Genomic DNA, 6,658 nt, shown 5'->3' with positions numbered 1-6,658 from the left:
ATACATATATATATATATATATATATATATATTCATTTATCTCAAGGATAATAAATGTATGTAGGTAGCTTAACAATGCTCTATTAGAAAAATAAAATAAAATTTTCTAAAATGCAACATCTTTATTTGGTTCAGATTTGGCTCTACAAATAGAGATATTTGACTATCACAAAATATATATATATTTTTTAATTGTCAGTAATATCACTATTTCTAATTGTTCCCACAATCATAATTACTTGAAGAGGTAGTTAATAAAGCAAGAATTATCTAATTTGGTTCCACAGTTTTGGTGACAACAAGGTAGGGACTGGGGAGAAATGCATATAAAAGTGCTTTTGAAAACAAATATTAAGGATGTAAGTTAAATTTTCATTAATTTGTTCTTTTCTATTAACACGCACGATTAAAATAGTTTAGGTATGTATAGAGAAGGAATACAAATACCTCATTGAGAAAGCGCGATTAGTTATAAAGATAGAAATAGAAGAAAAAAAATAGAAAATGGTGCTTAGACATGACATGACATATTTTCAACTTTTTGAGGATATAATCCTAGATAAGAAAACATAAAAGTCAAAGAGTCGAATAGATGGTTGGCAAGAAGTTCAATGATTTCTCTCTTTTCGATGGGAGAACGTGGTTCTAGCTTATGCGCTTCCTCTTACTTGTTATGATCATTATTGTTATTTTATGATTATCTTATTCTTCAATTTTATAGTTAGTATTTTTTATACATGGATGAATTATCTTTATTATTTTTGTTGTCAATATTTTTCTGTAATATTTTCATCATAATTTTTATTTTTGTATGTGAGTCGGACCTGTTTTTAAAAACATTTTTCTTAAGTCAAAGGTTCATAGGAACCAACGTCTCTTTACTTCTCACAAGATAAAGTAAAATTTATGTACACCACATCGTCTCCAAATTTCACCTTGTCAAGCAAACTAAGTATGTTATAGTCATTGCGTAAGATCATATTAGTGAAAACACAGTTATAATCCAGAAATATAATGAAAAAGAAAAATATATCTTGATTGGGGAACATATATTTCATTCTCTTTGATAAAAAGATTCAAAGGCTACTGTAGTAAATTTTTAATTAATTTAATAATAATGTTTTGACTTAACTTATTTTAATTAATTTAATAGTAATTTTTGACTTAAGCTTATCTTCTCCATAACATAACAACCTGATATGAACGTATTATAACTCAAATAATTTTTAATAAGTGATTTAGTTTAAAACTCCATAAAAAAGAATATATACCTTCTTTCACATATAAAACTTTTTCTTCACCCACTTCGCAATATTTTCTTGTAATCATAAAGTAAAGAATGATTACTATTTATAGATAAAAAAAAAGAAAAAAATCTGAAAAATATTTTAATTTTGATCAAAATTATTGTTATAATACCAAATTTTATGGAGGACATTTTATTTCGCTACACTATTTAATAGTGTATTTTAAATGTATATATGTGTCCATGTGGACACGTTACTATTTATAATATCCACGTTGACTCATATATACCTTTAAACTATACTATATATTAAATAGTGCAAAAATAAAAAATTCTTTTACAAAGTTCAATATTGTTATGACAATTTCAATCAAAATTCAAATAAATTTCAAACTTTTTTTCCATAAAAAAATATCTATATTGGAATAAATTGAAAGAATTGGGACAATAAGTTTTGAGAATATAGAGAAAATGGGTTGATGGTTACAAGTAACTACTAACCACTTTATAAATCATGAAATAGTGTAGTAGGAATTATGGTCACTTTTTCCACTTAATAACCATAGTATAATTTAGCAATTATTTCAATAATGATCCAAACCTCATCTTTACAAAGGGACTATTCTAATTTTTCTACATATATTATTCCAATTTTACCACAATCTTGTATTCATTGGGCTCATGCTCTAGTGACTTCAATTAAAACTTTAGATAAACAAGTCTAGAATGTAATTTTGACAGTTTATAACGTCAAGTTTGATTGAGGTGGACCTTTGTTTAGATCCAAGGCTTCCAAACTCATTTCAAGCAATCTTATGGCTTATGATTTAATAAAATTTTGAACAATTTTTTATCGAGATAACCTTTATTTTTAGCGAAATTTTTTTTATATTTTCTAATTAATTGACTATTTGATAGAGGAAAAAGATCAACTTCAATGGAACATACCACAGCAAAATTCATCTACGCATTATATAAATTATTATATTAATATGAAGATGAGAGATGGAAGATCTTCGTTGTGTTGTGATGATGCATTTTGTTACATAGAAGTGAGGTAATAAAAGTATAGGCCAAAAAATAATAATCAAATATCATGAGGATTTGAACCATCATGATGGCTGGATTTGAATAATTAATTGTGGGGCTCATAAAAAATTTATAGTCCACAAAAAACGCAGCAATAGTGTGAATTTGGCGATGAATTTTAACTCATGATAGATTAATATCATAGTGGGCATTTCATATATACTGTTAATTGTAACAACCTGTTTAGTCGGTTTGAGCAGTAGAATTATTCTGATAAAAACTGACTGAGTCGACGGACCACGCGACGGACCGTCATGGGCACGACGGACCGTCGAGGGCCTTCGTTGCAAAACACTTCAACTCTTGGAATCGGGGTACTGGAGTTACTTCTCTGAACTTCAGGACGGACCTGCAGGACGGACCTTCATGTATACGACGGACCGTCACAGGGTCTTCGTTCCAAAACACTTCAATTTTTGGAGTCTGGGTACCGGAATCGACTTTCTAAACGTCACGACGGACTTGCAGCACGGACCATCGTAGATACGACGGACCGTCACAAGCTGCGTAACCCCGACTTGGTCAGACTTCCGCTAAAATTTTTAAAGGGGCGTTTTGGACTTTTCATAATTATTATTATGAAATTAGTGGGGTAATTTTTATAATTGAGTTAGTTGGGGGTTAAAGGAGATAACTTTAAAATAAATAGTGGGTTACTTTTATCATCTTTTATAATTGATTATATGATAATTAGGGTAAAAAGAATCTGTAAAAGAAAAATAAAAAGAGGAGAACGAAAGAGAGAGCGTGAAAACGAACGAAGGGAGCAAGGTATTGAGGAAAGCAAAGGCATTGGAGAGGTAGCTTGCTTGATCTTGATTCTCCGGTGGAGGTAGGTTATGGTTTAATTCTATGTGATAGATAAACTCTAAATAGCAATTGATATGTATTGAATGATATTGTAAAGTCTCCTATGTACTTGATTGTGTGGTTGTATGTTTATGATTGTATAGTATGTGGTTGGCCTAAAATTATGAGAATGTTGAAATTCTAATCTTGAATCATCTCTATTGAAGTAATGCCTTGAATAAAGAAGGCTTGATGAAATTCATTAACGAAAGAAAAAGTGGTGATATTAAATGATAATTAACGTAATATTGGATCGGAGTGTCACGTTCCGACACGGATTATTGGATCGGAGTGTCACATTCCGACACAGATTATTGGATCTGAGTGTCACGTTCCGACACACTAACATTAAAGACAAGAAATCTTGAATTAACTTAATATACTCGAACTCAAAGAACCTAGTTCCCAAACGAGTATGGTGTAGAGGCATGAGTCCTCATAGGTGTGCTTAATGTTGTGATTGAGGGTGTAACCATTATGGTGTTGTTGTGTCTATGGTTCACGTGCTTGTTGTTTGCCAACTGTTAAGTATTGTAGTTGGTTTTATACTATTGTTTAATATATACTGGTTTCTATTTTGAGTTGGCCGATGATACCTACTCAGTACGTGTTCCTTGTACTGACCCCTACTTTTATTTTCTTCTTGTTGTTTTGTGGAGTGCAGCAAGTGCACCATTGACTTCGACTCGTCCTCAACTCTAACCAGTCTTCAGCACATCAGATTTCAGGGTGAGCTATTATTCCTAGCTCGGGCTGGATTCTCTTCTTCACGTCTTGATGTCTTTGAAGTTCGGACATGGACCATCTTTTTACTTATTTTAGCTTCCTAAATACTCTTAGACTTAGTAATTTGAGGATAGATGTTCTTGATGTGATGACTTCCAGATTTTGGGGATAACGAGTATTATACTTTAGAAGTTTATTTAATTTGATTACGTTAATAAGTTTTGGATCTTCCGCATTAGTTTTACTATTTAAAATTGATATACTGGTAAATGTTGGGATTTAGATTTGTTCGTTCGCTCACCTAGTAAGATAAGTGCGGGTGCCACTCGCGGCTCGTTTTGGGTCGTGACATTAATATAGGTAAAACTCTCATCGTTTTAATTTTATCAAATATTCCTGAATTAAATGGGTTCTCCAGTCATTTTTGCGTTTCATTCTAATAAGTACCAATTTTCCCTTTTCACATCCATAGAGATCAGTGAACACTGATATTTATTTTTCGGAATATAAGATAATACGTAATTTTCATCGAAAAGATTCTTATGCTTGTAAAAACATGACATATGGATATATCAGCTTAGTAATTTTATAAACGTTTTCTTCATGTGTACCGATTAATTTCTAAAGAAGGTGCGATTATTTGATTTAAGGGTGTGTTTGGTATGACATTTTCATTAAAATTATTTTTTTTTAAAAAACTTAGTGAGTTTTTACCTACTATTTACTATTTGGTAATAAGAAAAAATGTTATGCCAAAAACATTTAAATATAATACAGCAAAATATTCATTTTTGAAATAGTGAGAATATGATGAGTATTATTTTATTTGGTAAAAATCCTTACTCGTATATATTTGTACGTGTCATTAATTAGAATAATTAACATATCTACCAGCCACATGAAAATATTGTACCTCTTTGTTTTAATTTTTTGAATTAAACGAGAGTTCAAATATTTTTTAATTATAGATAAAAAACAAAGATAATTTCTAATTAATCTTTCTTGTTTGGAGCTTAATTTGGATTTGGTTAAAATGGAAAACAGGTTTGGCATAGCTAATCCATGTGATGATCATGCCAATTGGCTAAACTTGTAAAACTGAACTTGAGGTAATTATTGTTGTAAATTTATGTGTTAAGTCACAACCTAAAGTTAATATATAATAATAATAATAAAGTTTATAAATAAATATTTAGTGAAGTTCTGAATACATGTATAAGAACTGAAAAAAATGATAAATTTCACGTAAATTCATATGTTACATATTGTTTCTCCTTTAATGTAACATGATATGACCACAAATCATTTAGTATAAGTATTTAATTTATTTGAAATACTGGGCATTAATTCTTTTGAAGAATCTTAATAACTATGTTAATTGATTATCTAAACCTTTATTTTGTTGGTGACAGTTCAATCCTTTTGCTTGTAATAATCCCCTCCATTTCAATTATTTTAAAATTTATTTGAAGAATATCTCAATAACATATCCAAGGTAGTATTAAGTTGTATCATGTTATGTCTTATCACTCCTCAATATTTTGTCGGTCTATCTTTACTTCTCCGTGTACCGCAATATTCCCAACATCCAGTCACTCGTATTTCCTTACTTGTGACATCTGTACACCTCCTCTTCACATGTCCAAACAAAATTATTTTATAACAATTATGTTTTTTTCAGGTGAAATTCACATTAAATACAAAATTACTACAACTTTTTTATTTCTCAATTTAAATTTGACATTATCTATTTTTGAGGTTTACCAATATTGTCCAAAACACAAAGATTATATAAAGATTGTGAAGCAAAATTAGGTTTAATGGGTAGCTAGGGATAAGTATTAAGACAAGAAATGATCTGTCATTGACTTACAGCATGGAAATGCAATAATTGTATGAAAAGACAAGCAACGACAGGCACTTGATGCCATCTGCAATACTTAAATGTATGTGTGTATATATATATATATAATTGTTAGGATCATTTAAATTGGTTTGATTGTGATTTGTTACCTAATCTCCTTCATCAAATTAAAAATATCAACATTAATTGTTTTAGTAACAATTCTACTTTTTCTTTGTCAACCAGAACCACTTACTCAATCTTGTTTTGTTTTTACTTTACTTTTTTAAAGTTTATAATGAAGAGTAAAGTAAAATTTTCATCCGACATTAAGGTTCTTTTTATTGCAAATTAATAAAAAATTTGTATTATAAAATAGAAGTTTTTCACCGAATCAATTTAGTAATAAAAAAGTGCATTATAAGAAACAGATTCTCACTAAAATATTAGTTAACTTTCTAATTTATCTGTGTTGACATACTACTATTTCTTTTTTTCTCATTAGTTTAATCAAGATATTCATAAAAATAACGAACGGATATTTTTCACTGAAATTTTTCAATAAGAAACTGAGTGTTTAGCAGTGTGAATTACTACCCTATATGTTGCAATAAGAAGATGATTATGTGGACGAATCAAGGGTTAATTGTTGTTAAAATGTATGGAATTACTTATTTTTGTGTATTAGATCATTTGATATGAGAAACAAACTATATATATATATATATATATAGAATACAAAATTTTTAATCAAAAAATAAAAGAATTTCAGTCAAATATATTTAATACAAATTTTATAACACTAGTTTCAAGGAAGCCATCGCCTAAAATTCTTATTGAAAATTTTAAAAACCTTAATTAATGGTTGATTTGCAAGAAATGGATCGTCTCTCTATAAGTTGGGG

The sequence above is a fragment of the Solanum pennellii genome, chromosome 9 (assembly GCF_001406875.1).
Source record: "Solanum pennellii chromosome 9, SPENNV200".
In the NCBI taxonomy this organism is placed as follows: Eukaryota; Viridiplantae; Streptophyta; class Magnoliopsida; order Solanales; family Solanaceae; genus Solanum; species Solanum pennellii.
Note: the sequence above shows the minus strand (reverse complement) of the source record.